Source organism: Mustela putorius, unplaced genomic scaffold (assembly GCF_011764305.1).
Source record: "Mustela putorius furo isolate JIRA1106 unplaced genomic scaffold, ASM1176430v1.1 tig00003896_pilon_pilon_pilon, whole genome shotgun sequence".
Taxonomy (NCBI): Eukaryota; Metazoa; Chordata; class Mammalia; order Carnivora; family Mustelidae; genus Mustela; species Mustela putorius.
In genome coordinates, this window is record NW_025422045.1 from 7,359,228 (window position 1) to 7,375,368 (window position 16,141).

The window sequence follows — 16,141 nt, forward strand, 5'->3', positions numbered from 1 at the left end:
TGCAGTTATGTCTAGCATGTTAAAGTATCCTGCTGACTATGTCGACTGTTGAAGAGGAAGAATTTCCTCTGCCCTTCATGGTCCTTCTTGCTGGACAAAGAACCACATTGATTCAAGATAGAAAATCAGATTTAATTTTGTATGTACAGGGACTCCACATGGACATGAAATTCCAAAGACAGGCAACATGAGGCTTCTGTGAGCCAAGGAGAGGAATAGGGGTCTGAGGACACAAAGGGGAGAAAGCAGAAAGGTGAGAGGTGGTGTTTGGAAAACAAACATTGTCCTGTTATTTAGGCAGAGAAGTTTCTTAGGTAAAGAGGAATCTTTTCCTGGTATAAGCAGGCAGTCAAGGAGGGGGAGGACATAAGAGCTTCTCCTGAACCTGCTGGGTTTTGTTTGCTTTAACTCAAAATAATATTCATGTCAAAGTGGCCCATCTTGGGGCCCTGCAGATGTAGTACTAGAAAATATAATTTAATGGAGGAAGATAAAAGTCGTTTTGATAAAATTTCAAATCCATTTCTGATTAAAAGGAGGAGGAAAAAAACCCTTTTATTAACTTACTAAGCTAGGAATAGAAAGTTAACTTGATGAAGATTATCTATCAGAAGCTATCAGTGATCATCATAGTTAACGGTGAAGCACTAATGATTTTCCATTACAGTGTGGAAGCAGTCAGGAGTCCTGTTGCTGAGATACAAGGCATTCATTAGACAAAGAGAGCGGCACTGGGCAGGAGATCTGCTTTTCTAAAAGCTCTTGATTTAAAACAAATACAAGTATTATTTTGATAAGTTCTAAACTTGGAGCTAAAAAGTTTAGTAAGGCAGCCAAATAGGCAAAAAAAAAAAAAAAAAAAAAGCTTTGCTGCACATAGTAAAAGATCCTATTCACAGTAGCAGTAAAATCTTACAAATACTTATGAATAAAATAATTGAGAAATATATAAGACCTAGATGAAGAAAATTATAAAACTTTATGCTAGAACAGATAAAAGTTTGAATAGAGCCATGTCATATATTTGGATAGGGAGACCAATGCAGTAGAGATGTCAGTTTTCCCCCAGATTACCCCCTAAATTTATTCTAATTTGCTCAAAAGTTCCTCTGTAAGAATTTTTTTAAAAGACTATTTGAGAGATTATTAAATCAATCAGATTAATCATTAAAATTAAATTAAATGTTTATTAATTATAATTATTAAATCAATCAGATTAATTATTAAAATTAAATTAAATGTTTATTAATTGTAGTTATTATATATTATTTATTATAATTAAATATAAATAATAATTAAAATTAAATGATTGAATTAATTAAATAATATCAAATAAAAGATTATTTGAGGGGGGTGGGGAGAGCGCCCGTGCATGTGCACATGAATGGAGAGGGGTGGATAGAGAGGGAGAAGCAGACTTCCCACTGAGAGCAGAGTGTCCATTGGTTGGGGGGCCTTGATCCCAGACTCTAGGATCATGACCTGAGCTGAAGGCAGAACCCACTGAGCCACCCAGGAGCCCCTGCAGAAAGAAATTCTTAAGAGAAGCTTAAAAAGTTTTTTAAATAAAAATGAGGAAGCAGGATAGAGATAAGGTAAGAAATGTCCCATATGTACTAATTTAGCATGTACTGGTGCAGAAAGGTGTCTATGGGAATTTATTACATTCCAAAGAAAAAATTTCAAATCAGTGGATAGAACTATTAGTCAATTAATACTGAAAATGAAAATTTGGGAAAACATTAATTTCATCCCTAACTCCCATCTTTTCTGAAATTTGGTTTCAAGATTTAATATGAAAAATAAAACCATAGGACCCTATAGGCCAACGTTTTTTTGATCTTATATGGGCGATCTTTCACCAAGACCAGAACTCAGAAAGGAAAAAATTCATAAATTTAACTGCATAATTAAGGTTACAGTAGGTAAGTAGAGGACATATGAAAAAGAATACTTGGTAAAGTATATAAATAGGAAGAAATGGAAACAATTAAACACTTATATTCAGGAAAGTATAGGTAAAGCAGAATTGGTCAAAATGACAAAGATAGGTAATATCCATGGTTCGTGTAGGTTTTTGAGAGTGGGCACTCTCACATATTGGTGTTAGTATAAATTTGTAGTTTGGGAGGACAGTGATCACTTTTAATGAGCATTTCCTTAGACATAGTAATTTTACTTGTGAATGTGGACAATAACACCTTTAAAAGATGTTCATTAAAGCATTCTTTGTTATTGCAGAGATCAGAAATAATTTATATGCCTGCTAGTAGGGCACTGGTTTAATAAATAATACTGTGTAGTAATTAAGAAAGATAAAGTTGATCAATAGCCAGGCCACAGAAAGATAGCTTACAAAATACTGTGGAGCAAAACACTATCCATGGAACTATGTCTATAGAATGATTCCATCTGTGTAAAATAAACATTCATATGTGCATTAAAGTCTTGAGCAGCATACTCTCTCTGTTCTCAGTGATTTCTTAGGGGTAGGGATTCAAGAAGAAAGTCAACTGTGATTTCCTTTTTCCTGCTCTTTTATGTTGTTTGAATTTTTTAACCTATTGTGTCACCTTTATAATTACATATTTGCTTTGGGGGAGTAAAACAAAATGTGGGTTAACTTATATATACTTCCCAATTACTGCTTTGCCAAATTAAACTTATATAGTGCATAAAAGGGATCTAATAACACCAACAAACCAGTTTTATTCCCTGCTCTCCTTAAGGATGTATTTAACAGTTTATATAATGTGGAAGACTGACACTTGTGAAATATATGCCCCGAAACCCTTGAGAATCTTAGGAGTTTCAAAATCCATCATGGCAATTTTTTTTTTCCTTATGAAAGGCAGTAAAGTACAAATGAAAAAGTTTAAGCAGCTTCCTCAGATGGGAGGTGTAAAGGTAAGTGGAGAACAACAAAGCTTTGCGAGATGGGAATGCTGGGTAGCTAGTAGACCGTTTCACTAGCTGTGTGATTCACTTCCGCATAGGAGCTTTGGAAACGCAGTTTGTTTAATGCTGCTGCAAAAGGTTAACCTGTAATACGTTTCAGGGTCATTCATGGCAAGAGTCAAATCTGTCAAGGAAAGGCTGTACCTAGGCAGTCTTCCTCTTTAGGAAATAACTGTGTACATGTATGTTTCAATAATAAAAATTGAAGGACATAAAGTCTGTGTATTCATTGTAACATTTAGGGAAAATTCAAATAGTACCAAGAGGAAAATAAACGTGCCTTCTAAGTCTACCATCTTGCAATACCATAGTTAAGGGCTTTTTTTTTTTTTTTTTCTTTTTTTAAGTAGGCTCCTCCCCCAGCATGGAGCCCCAACTCAGGGTTTGAACCAGGACCCTGAGATAAAGACCTGAGCTGAGATCAAGAATCGGCTGCTTAACTGACTGAGCAATCCAGGTGCCCCAAGGATATTTTTCTTTGAAAACTGATTTAAAAGCTTTTTTTTTTTTAAAGGCAGCCGTTGGAAATTTAGAATTATTCTGGGTTGTGGGACTGTTTTAACCCATCGAAGTTTCATTACAAATAGGCATTAGTTTTATAGAGAGCTAAAAAGCAGCTTTTAAAATCCATATGGAGTTAACTATGTGGGTAGTTCTCTACTAATCCAACTAGGGTTGATAATGTTGCTTCTTTATTAAAACTCTTAGGGGCTGCCCATGGACACAGTCTTTTGAGCTTCTGATACAGCTGTGACAATGAGGCTGCCTCACTGAGGGTGCAGCAGCAGATGTGGGCCCCTGAGAGCCCATTGCAACAACAGAGAGAGAGAGATGGAAGAATACAAGATTGCTCTTAGAGGCAGTTGGGGCCACCATTTTGAAAATTGAATGTTTGAAAAACTAGGGTCAGCTTGTATGGCTTGGTTATGAATTGTCTAATGAGCCTTTCATATCTTCTGTTGTATGTTGGATTATCACATGACCTTACAGGAAAAGGAGAGAATTGCATTATCTTATGCATAAATCAGTTTGGGATCACTTGGTGGTCACCCTATAAGCCTCTCAAAGAATCATGGAGCAAAAGCTGCCGTTCTGTGCCCCCAAAGCTGTGGAAGAGGCTGATTGCAAGCAGCTAGGCTGAATGTGGGTCCTGCTCTACAGTGAGTCCAGTGTTGCCTAAGACAAGCATCTCAATGGTATGGAGACCAAACTCTGAGCAGTGCATCAAGAGTCAGCAAAAGTGGGTCATTGCAGCTACGTTGGCTGAACATAGTTGCAGCTTACCCACGATAGTAGGTCACATGTAGCCCACATAGAGGGCTTCCCTGGAGTGCCCGGTTCTGGTGACCTGGGAGAGATGCTGTGCTGCAGAGCACCACAGACCTTTTCTACCCAAGACCACCAATTTCAAGACCAGGAGATGTAGCTGACCTACCTAGTAGATAGAAAGAGTTACAAAACATAAATAGAGAGGGGTATGTCCTAAATGAATGAACAAGACAAAATTATGGTAGAGGAGCTAAATAAAATGGTAATAAGCAGTATACCTAATAACAAATTGAAAGTAATGGTCATAAAGATACTCACTGGACTTAAGAAAAGAGTGGATGGACTCAGGTTAAAGATAGAAAACAGAAAAACCAGAGAGAGCTGAAGAATTCAATAACTGACATAAAAATACACTAGAGGGCGCCTGTGTGGCTCAGACAGTTAGCTGCCTTTGGCTCAGATCATGATCTCAAAGTCCTGGGATGGAGACCCTGCTCAGCAAGGAGTCGGCTTCTCCCTCCCCTCTAACCCTCTCCCCCACCCCCATGCTTGCTCTCCTCTCTCTCTCTCAAAAAAAAAAAAAAAAAAAAAAAAAAAAAAATTAAAAAAAATGCACTAGAGGGAATCAACAGCAGATTAGAGGAGCCAGAAGAACAGATCAGTGATCTGGAAGAGAGGGTAGTGGAAAGCAACCAGTCTAAATAGGAAAGAAAAAGGGACCTCAGTGACATCAAGCATACTAACATCACATTATAGAGAAGATAGAGAATGAAGCAGAAAACTTACTTGAAGAAATAGCTAAAAACTTCCTGATCTGGGAAGAGAAACAGATATCCAGGTCCAGGAAGTAGAAAGCTCCTAACAAGATAAACCCAAGTTGGTCCACACCAAGACACATAATAATTAAAATAGCAAGCTGTAACAATAGAGAATTTTAAAAGTAGAAATGGCAGGGGCGCCTGGGTGGCTCAGTGGGTTAAAGCCTCTGCCTTCAGCTCAGGTCATGATCTCAGGGTCCTGGGATCGAGCCCCGCATCGGGCTCTCTGCTCAGCGGGGAGCCTGCCTCCCCCTCCTCTCTCTGCCTGCCTCTCTGCCTACTTGTGATTTCTGTCTGTCAAAAAAAAAAAAAACAAAAAAAAAAAACAAAAAACCTTTAAAAAAAAAAAGTAGAAATGGCAAAGAATATACAGTTATATGAGGGAAACCCCGTAAGGCTATCAGCTGATCTTTCAGCAGAAACTGTAGGGCAGAAGAAAATGGCAAGATACATTCAAAGTGCTTAAAGGAAGAGCGTTTGGGTGGCTCAGTCATTAGGCAGCTGCCTTCACTCCCAGGTTTTGGTCCTGGGGTCCTGGGATTGAGCCCTGCATGGGGCTCCCTGCTCAGTGGGGAGCCTTCTTCTCCCTCTCCCACTCCACTCCCTCTGCTGTGTTCTCTCACTGTCTCTGTTAAATAAATAAACAAAATCTTAAAATAAAAACAAAGGGGAAAAAAACCCCCTACAAACTAAGAATACTCTCCAGCAAGGTAATCATTCTGAATAGAAAGTTTCCCAAACCAAAGTTAAAGGAGTTCATCACCATAAAACCAGCCTTATAGGATATGTTAAAGGGAATTAAGTAGAAAGAGAAGGCCATAACTAGAAGAAAATTATGAATGAAAAAAATTTTACAGTACAAATATAGAATAAAGGTAGTAGATTAATCACTAATGGAGGTTAAAATGCAAAAGTAGCAAAATAGCTCTTATCCACAAAAATTTAAAAAATAAATAATATAAAATAATATAAATATAAAAAATAATTAATAAAATAAATAAATAAAATTTTATTAAAAATAATAAATAATATAAAAATAAATCAATAAAAATTTTTTATCCCCCCAGGGATAAAAAAGATGCAAAATATATATACATAAAATATAGAGGGGGTAAAAATGTAGTTTTAGAATGTTGTTTGAATTTAAGGGACCATCAACTTAATACATACTGCTAAACACATAAGATGTTGTACATGAGTCCAATCGTAGCCACAAATTAAAAACTAAAGAGGAAGGAATCCAAGCCTCACACTAAAGAAAGCCACCAAGCTACAAGGGAAAAGAGTAAGAGAACAAGAAAGGAACAGAGTACTATAAAAACAACCAGAAAATCATTCACAAAATGGCAGTAAGTACATGCTTATTTTAAATGTAAATGGACTAAATGCTCTGATCAAAAAATATAAGGTGATGGAATGGATAGAAAAAAAAAAGATCCAACTATGTGGAACCTGCAAGAGAGTCACTTTAAACCTAAAGACACAGACTGAAAGTGACGGGATGCAAAAACATATACCATAAAATCCCAAGCAAAAGAACCCTCAAAGAACAAAAACAACTGAGGTAGCAGTACTTCTATCAGACAAAATAGACTTTTAAAGACAGACTGTAGCAAGAGACAAAGAAGGGCACTACATAAAGGGAACCAGTGCCACAAGAGGATAAAACAGTTGTAAATATTTGTGTACCCCAAATAGCATCTAAATATGTAAAGCAAATATTAAAAGACATAAAATGAGAAATTGACAGTAACACAGTAATAGTGGGGATTTGACACCCCACCTTACGTCAATAGCTAAGTCAGACAGAAAATCAATAAAGAAACAGTGGCTTTAAATGACACATTGGACCAGACAGACCTAACATACATACAGAACCTCTCCCCCTAAAAAACAGCAGAATGCTCATCCTTTTCAAGTGCACATAGAACATTCTCCAGGATAGATCAGGTAAGCCCACAAAACAAGTCCATTAAAATTGTATCAAGTGGGGCGCCTGGGTGGCTCAGTTGGTTAAGCATCTGCCTTCAGCTCAGGTCACAATTTGGGGTCCTGGGATCGAGCCCCCCCCCCCCCGCACCGGTCAGGGTCCCTGCTTCTCCCACTGCTCTCCCCTGCTTGTGCTCTGTCTCAAATAAATAAAACCATTTTAAAAAATTAGTATCTTTTCTGCACACAATGATATGAAACTACAAATTCATTACAAGAAAAACTCTGGAGAAAACAGATGAAGACTAAATGACATGCCACTAAATAACGCTTTGATCAATGAAGAAATAAAAAAATAACGTGGAGCCATGTGAAAATTAAAACACAAAGCCAAAATCTTTGGGACTCAGCAAAAGCAGCTCTAAGAGGGAAGTTAAGAGGGATACAGGCACACCCCAAGAAACGAGAAGTATCAACCTAACTTTTTAATCTAAAAGAACTTGAAAAAGAACAAAGCCCAGAACTAGTAGAAGGAAGGAAATTTTTAAAATTGTAAAAGATCAATGAAACTAAGAGCTTGTTCTTTGAAAAGATAAAATTGATAAACCTTTAGCCAGACTCATCAAGAAAAAGAAAGGACTCGGGTAAAAATCAGGAATGAAGGACTAAAATAACAACTGATACTACAGAAATACAAAGGAGTTTAAGAAAATATTGTGAAAAATTATATGTAACAAATTGAGGAATGTAGAAGAAAGGGGTAAATTCCTGGAAACATAATCTTCCAAAACTGAACCAGGAAGAAATAGAAGATTTGAACAGACCAATTACTAGTAATGAAATTGAATTAGTAATTAAAAAAAAAAAAAAAACAACAACAAAGGTCCATGACCAGATGACTTCACAGGTGAATTCTATCAAACATTTAAAGAAGAGTTAATACCTGTTTTTCTCAAACTATCCCAAAAAATAAAATAGGAAGGAAATTCATTGTATAAGGCCAGCATTACCCTGATAACAAAACCAGACAAAGACACTACAAAAAACAAAAAAACAAAAACCAAATGACAGGCCAGTATCTCTGATGAACAGATCTACAAAAATATTCAACGAAGTAGTAGCAAACTGAATTCAAGAATACATTTTAGCACGCCTGGGTAGCTCAGTCAGTTAAGTGTCTGCCTTTGGCTCAGATCATGATCCCAGGGTACTGGGATTGAGTGCTGCATCAGGCCCCTTGCTTAGCGGGAAGCCTGCTGCTTCCCCTGCCTGTGCTTGCTCGCTGACAAAATCTTTAAATAAAAAAATTCATTTTAAAAAAGTTGTTCACACACACACACACACACACACACACACACCACCACCACCACCACAATTAAGTGGGATTTATTCCAGGGATGCAAAAAGTGTTTTGCTGTTCACAAAATCAATGTGATATATCACATTAACAAGAGAAAGGATTAAAAAACATATGATCATCTCAATGGGTACAGGAAAAGCTTTAACAAAATACAACATCCACTCAAGATAAAAACCCACAGCTAACATCATACGTAATAGTGAAAAATTGAGCACCTTTCCTCTACTATCCGGAAGAAGACAAGGATGATCACCATTTTAATTCAACATAGTACTGGAAGTCCTAATGGCAGCAATCAGAAAAAAAAAAAAAAAGGCATCCAGATTGGTAAGGAATAAGTAAAATTGTCACTATTTGTAGATGATATGATAGCATATATAGAATGCCCTAAAGATGCCACCAAAAAAACTAGTAACAAAGTGGCAGAAAGAAAACAATCCTATTTACTGTTGCAGCAAAAAGAATAAAATAAGTAGGAATAAATTTAATCCAGGATGGTGAAAGATCTGTACTCTGAACATTTTAAGATACTCTCAAAATAAGTAGAACAGGACACAAAGAAGTAGAAAGATACAGCGTGCTGATGGGTTGAAGATAATTGTTAAAATGTCATACTAGCCAAAGCACTCTACAGATTCAGTCTCTCTCAGAATACCAATGATGTTTTTCACAGAAGTAGAACAATCCTAAAATTTGAAAGCATAAAAGATTGCCAAAGCAATCATGAGAAAAGAACAAAGCAGAGGTATCACAATCCCAGATTTTGAGGTACAGTACAAAGCTATACTAATCAAAACAAAAACAGACATACAGGTCGTGGAACAGGATAGAGAATCGATACTATTTATTTATTTGTCAGAGAGCACAAGCAAGGGAGCAGCAGACAAAGCAGGCAGAGGGAAAAGCCGGCTCCCTGCTAAGCACGGAGCCTGATGTGGGACTCGATCCCAGGACTCTGGGATCATGACCTGAGCCTTGAATGCAGACGTTTAACTGACTGAGCCACCCAGGCATCCCTGGACCACTTTATTATACTATACACAAAAACAAACTCAAAATGGATTAAAGACCTAAAATGTAAGACCTGAAACCATAAAACTCCTGAAAGAAAATGCAGACAATAATCTCTTGGACATCACCCTTTGAAACATATTTATGAATAGGTCTCCTCAAGCAGGAAGCAAAAGCAAAAATACACTATTAGGACTACACCAATAAGAAAAAAGCTGCTGTACAGCAAAGGAAACCATCAAGAAGGCAACTGAACGAGAGGAGGTATTTGCAAATGATATATCCCATAAGGGGTTAATATCCAAACTATATAAAAAATGTATAGAACTTGATACCAAATAATCTGATTTAAAAATAGTCAGAGGACTCGAATAGAAGTAGAAATACCATATGATCCACTAATTCCCTGACTGGGTATTTACTCAAAAAAAATGAAAACATTGATTTGAAAGATATATGCACCCCTGTGTTTATTGCAGCATTATTTATAATAGCCAAGATACGGAAGCAACCCAAGTATCCGTCGATATAAGAAAGAATTAAGAAGATGGGATAGATATATACAATGTGTATTACCTAGTTACAAAGAAGTATGAGATCTTACGAGATGGGCAAGCATGGATGGATTTAGCGTTACGCTAAGTGAAATAAGTCAGAGAAAGACAAATACCATATAATTTTACATAGAAGTAGAATCTAAAAAAACAAACAAAACAGGATTCTGATTAAACTGGTGGTTACCATAGGGGAGGTGCATAGGGAGATGGGTGAAATAGATAAAAGGGATTAAGAGGCATAAATTTCCTGTTACAAGGTAAGTCATGGAGATGAAAAATATGGCATAGGGAATATAGTCAATAACATTGTAATACTATTGTATTACAGTTACAGGGGGATTTTAGTGCCCCACTTACATCACTGGTTAGATCATCCAGGCAGAAAATCAATAAGGAAATGTGGCCTTAAATGATACATTAGATCAGATGGACTTAACAGATATGTACAGAACATTTCATCTGAAAGTGAAAGAATGTACATTCTTCTCAAGTGCACATGGATCATTCTTCAGGGTAGATCATTTGTTAGGCCACAAAAGACGTCTTAGTCCTTTTAAGAAGACTGAAAATATATCAGGCAGTTTTTCTGACCACAGTGGTATGAAACTAGACATCAACTATGAGAAGAAAACTGGAAAATCCACAAACAGGTGGAGATTAAATGACATGCTACTGAACAACCAGTGGGTAAAGGAGAAATCAAAAGAGATTTTAAAAAATGCCTTGTGAAAATGAAACTGGAAACACAATGTACCAAAACTTAAGGGATACAGCAAAACACTTCTAGGAGGAAAGTTCATAGCAATAAATACCTGTTTTGAGAAACAAGGAAAATCTTGAATAAACTTAACTTTACACCTTTAAGAATGAGAAAAAGAACAAAGCCAAAAGTTAGGAGAAGGAAGAAAATAAAGATTGGAGTGGAAATAAATGAGACTAAAAAGACGATAGTAAAGATCAACAAAATAGCTTGTCCTTTTAAAAGATAAAAATCAATAAACCTTGAACCATTCTCATTGAAACAAAGACAGGACTCAAAATCAGAAAGGAAAGTGGAGACATTACAACTGATAACCATAGAAATACAAAGGATCTTGAGAGATTGCTGTGAACGGTTACATACCAAGAAACTGGACCTAGCAGAAATGGATAAATTCCTAGAAACATACAACCTACCAAGACTGAATTATGAAGAAACAGAAAATATGAACAGATGGATTACTAGTAAGGAGATTGAATCTGTAATTGAGAATCTTCCAACAAACAGATGTCTGGGACTATACGACTTCAGTGATGAATTCTATCAAACATGCAAAGAATTCATACCTGTCCTTCTCAGACTCTTCCAAAAAAGAGGAGGAAAGAAGACTTTTGTTTTATTTATTTATTTTTTAAAGATTTTATTTATTTATTTGACAGATCACAAGTAGGCAGAGAAGTGGGCAGAGAGAGGAGCAAGCAGGCTCCCCGCTGAGCAGAGAGCCCGATGTGGGGCTCGATCCCAGGACCCTGGGGTCATGACCTGAGCTGAAGGCAGAGGCTTTAATCCACTGAGCCACCCAGGTGCCCCACTTTTTTTTTTTTTTTAAGATTTTTATTTATTTGACAGAGATCACAAGTAGGCAGAGAGGCAGGCAGAGAGAGAGGAAGGGAAGCAGGCTCCCTGCTGAGCAGAGAGCCCCACTTTTAAAGTCATTTTACAAGGCCATTTTACAGTTGCCCTGATACCAAACTAGACAAGGGGACCATAACAAAAGCAAATTACAGGCTGATATTCCAGATTAACATGGATGCAGAAATCCTCAATAAAATATTAGCAAAGCAAATTCAACAGTATTGTTGACCCTTCAACAACATGGGTTTGAACTATATATGACCACTTATATGTGAATTGTTTCGATTAATACAGTACAGTATTATATGTATTTTCTCTTGCGTTTTTTCCCAGGATTTTATTTGTTTTAGGGAGAACAAGTGTGCAAGTAAGGGGAAAGAGAGGGAGAGAGAATCTCAAGCACACTCCACACTGAGCACAGAACCCAGAGTAGGGCTCGAACCCATGACACTGAGATCATGACGTGAGCTGAAACCAAGAGTTGGATACTTAACTGACTGAGCCACCCACGCACCCCTTCCTTGTGACTTTTTAAAATAACATTTTTCTCGATCTTACTTTAATACAGGAGTACAGTATATAATACATATAAAATACAAAATGTGTGTTAATTGACTTACCAGTAAGATTCTGGTCAACAGTAGGCTGTCATTAGTTAAATTTTGAGGTATTCAAAAAATATACATGAATTTTCAACTGCACAGGGGGTTGCTGCCCTGAACCCCCCCCACGTTATTCAAGGGTCAAGTGTACCTTAAGGGATCATATACCATAATCAAGCAGGATTTATTCCAGGGATGCAGGGATCGTTCAGCATTTATAAATCAGTGTTAATCACCACATTAACAAAATCAGGGATAAAAATTACATAATTATCTCAGTAGATGCATAAAAAGCATTTGACAAAATTCAACACCCATTTAATATTATTTTTACAGAGAGCACGAGGAAGGGTGGGGGGGAGAGGCAGAGAGAAAGAGAGAGAATCTCAAGCAGGTTCCACACCTAGCAGCGCATGAGGCCCAGAGTCATGACCCTGATATCATGACCTGAGCTGAAATCAAGAGTTGGATGCTTAACTGACTGAGCAATCCAGGTGCCCCAACACCCATTTGTGTTAAAAACTCAAAGTGGGTATAGAGGGTGCGTTCCTCAACATAGCAAAGCCCATATATGACAAGCCCGTAGTTAACATCATACTCAATGGTGAAAAGCTGAAAGCTTTTCCTCAGAGATAAGGAATAAAACAGGGTTGTCCACCCTGTTTGCTACTACTTTTTGTTTGTTACTACTTTTATTCTATAAGGTATTGAAATTCCTCACCAGAGCAACTAGGCAAGATAAAAAAAAAAAAAAAAAAAGTCATCCAGATTGGAAAGGAAGAAATAAAACTCAGTATTTACAGATGACATGTTATATATAGAAACCCTTAAGAGTACACCAAAAAAAGTGTATTCAGTAAAGTTGCCGGATCAAAATCAAAATACAAAAATCCACTGCATTTTTATACACTAATAGTGAACTGTCAGAGAAATTAAAGTAATCCCTTTTAGAATTGCATCAAAAGAATACCCCGGAATAAATTTAACTGAATAAATTTACACTGAAAACTGTAAGACAGTGAAGAAAGAAATTAAAGATGACACAAATAAATGGAAAGATATATACCATGCCCATAGATTGGAAGAATTAATGTTGCTATTCACACTACCCTGAGCATTCTACAGATTCAGTTCAGTCCCTATCAAAATTTCCTGTCAAATTAAAAATCCCTTTCAAAATCCTAAGATTTGTATGGAATCACAAAAGACCCCGAATAGGCAAAGAAATCTTGGAAAAGAAGAACAAAATCAGAGGCTTCACATGCCTTGATTTGGAACTAAATTACAAAGCCACAGTATTCACAACAGTATGGTTTTGGTGTAGAAACAAAAATCACTGGAACAGATGAGAAAGCCCAGAAATAAACCCATATATATATGGTCAGTTTACAACAAAGGAGCCAAGAATATACAAGGGGAAAGGATAATAAATGATGCTGGGAAAACTGGACAGCAAATGCAATGGAATGAAAGTGGACTACTTTCTTAAACCATACACAAAAATTAACTCAAAATGGACTGAAGACTGGAACCTAGGGCCTGAAACCATGAAGGTCCTAGAAGAAAACGTAGGTAGTAAACTCCTTGACATAGGTCTTGTCAGTGGCTTTTTGACTCTGTCTCCAAGGCAACAAAAGCAAAATTAAATACAAGGGATTACTTCTAACCAAAAAACTTCTGTACAGCAGAAGGAATACAATGAGAAGGCAACCTACTGAATGGGAAAACATATTTGCAAATAATACTTGTTAAGGGTTTAATGTCCAGAATACATAAAGAAATCATACAACTCAATAGCAAAAACAAAAAACAACAATCAGTTCCATTTAAAAAAAAAAAAGGGAGAAGATCCTAATAAACCTTTTTTCAAAGATGAGATAGAGCTGACAGGTACATGAAAAGATGCTCTATATCACTCATAAGGGAAATGCAAATCAAACCACAGTGAGCTATCACTTCACAACTGTTACAATGGCTGTTACCAAAAGTATAAGAAATTATAAGTGTTAGGGAGAATGTGGAGAAAATGGAAACCTCGTGCACTGTTGGTTAGAATGTAAATTGGTGCAACCACTGTGGAAAACAGAGCTACCCTATGACCCAGCAATTGCACTACTGGGTATTTACATGAAAGATACAAATAAATGTAGTGATCCAATGCAGGTGCCCCCCCAATGTTTATAGCAGCAATGTCCACAATAGCTAGACTATGTAAAGAGCCCAGATGTCCATCAACAGATGAATGGATAAAGAAGATGTGATACATATATACCATGGAATATTATGCAGCCATCAAATGAAATCTTGCCATTTGCAATGACAGGGATGGAACTGGAGGGTATTATGCTAAGTGAAATAAGTCAATCAGAGAAAGACCATTATCATATGATCTCACTGACGTGGAATTTAAGAAAACAGGATCTCAGGGGAAGAGAGGTGAAAAAATAAGATGAAACCAAAGAGGGAGACAAACCATGAGAGACTCTTAATCATAGGAAACAAACTGAGGGTTGGTGGAAGGGAAGGGGGTGGAGGGATGGAATAACTGGGTGATGGACATTAAGTGATGTAATGAGCACTGGATATTAGATAAACTAAGGACTCACAGGTCTGTACCTATGAAACCAGTAATACATGTTATAACTAATTGAATTTCAGTAAAAAATGTTTAAAAATTAAAAAAATTAAAGTAGAACTACCATATGATCCAACTGTTCCACTTCTGGGTATTTTTCTGAAGAAAATGAAAATTAACTTGAAAAGAAACATGATCCCTGTGTTCATGGAACATTATTTACAATAATCAAGATAATGGATCAATGGATAGAGACAATAGGTTTATAGAATGGAATATTATTCAGCCATAAAGAATGAAATCTTGCCATTTAGAACAAAATAGAATTTGAGGGCATTATGCTGAGTCAGAGAAAGATAAATACCATATGATCTCATTTGTATGTGGAATCTAAAAAAAACAAAAACAAAATCAAAAACAAACCCCAAGCCAATCCAAATTCATAGATACAGAAAAGAAGTGTGGGATCGCAAGTGGGAGAAATATGTGAAAGAGGTTAAAAAGTAGAAACTTGAGGTTATAAACAAGTCATGCGGATGTGACTATAGTTGGTGACTGTAGTTAATACTGTACTGTATATTTAAAAGTTGCTGAGAGAATAAATCAAAAGTCCTCATCACAGGGAAAAATGTTTAATGGATGTTTAGACTTACTGTGGTGATCACATCACAACAGATACAAATACTGAATCATTATGTTGTACAGCTGAAATTAATATGTGCCAATTATACCAAAAAAACAAAACAAAACCAAAACACAAACCCAACTCCACAAAGAATGCATGGGGAATATACATTGCCCCACATTGGCCTGTGCCACCAGTCTCTTTCTTATCCTCTCTCATGGAAGCCAGAGCAGAGTATGACCTGAAAATTCTTGAGTACAGAGACAGTGTTGCTTTTCCTGGTAGAGCTAGGTTTAGTGCTTGCTACCCAACTTTTCAAACTAAACATACTGTTCAGATATGTATACATGCATGCAAAAGGACACTTACCACAAAATTCAAGATAATGTCTATTCCTAGAGGGAAAGATGGGGTCTGTTACTGGGAAAATACAGGAAACTCCTAACAGGGCTCCCACACCTGGCTGCTCAGGTTGCTCACTGCATAACTCTAGGGGATGCCATTCACATAAAGTCTATTTCCTCAAGTACTGGTGAGAATCCATTTCTTTACATGAGTGCTGGGTACATAGGCATTCATATTTGTTCAAAATTATATATTATTTCTCTACAGAACAATACATACCTTATTGCTTGCAACAGGATTTGGCAAACTTTTTTTCTACAAAGGGCCAGGTAGTAAATACTTGAGGCATTATTACACATAAGGTCCAACTATTGAGCTCTGCTGTTGTAGTGTAAAAGCAGCCACAGATGATATATAAATCAGTGGGTGTGGGGCGTGTCTGTGTTCCAGGAAAACTTTATTTACAAAACTAGGTGG

At 36.8% G+C, this 16,141-nt stretch overlaps 1 protein-coding gene across 10 annotated transcripts in view; it reads left to right on the forward strand.

Annotated features, from left to right (window-relative positions):
* Positions 1-16,141, forward strand: part of USP3 (ubiquitin specific peptidase 3) — a 107,145-nt gene that overhangs the window by 82,988 nt on the left and 8,016 nt on the right. The gene's annotated exons all lie outside the window — the stretch shown is intronic.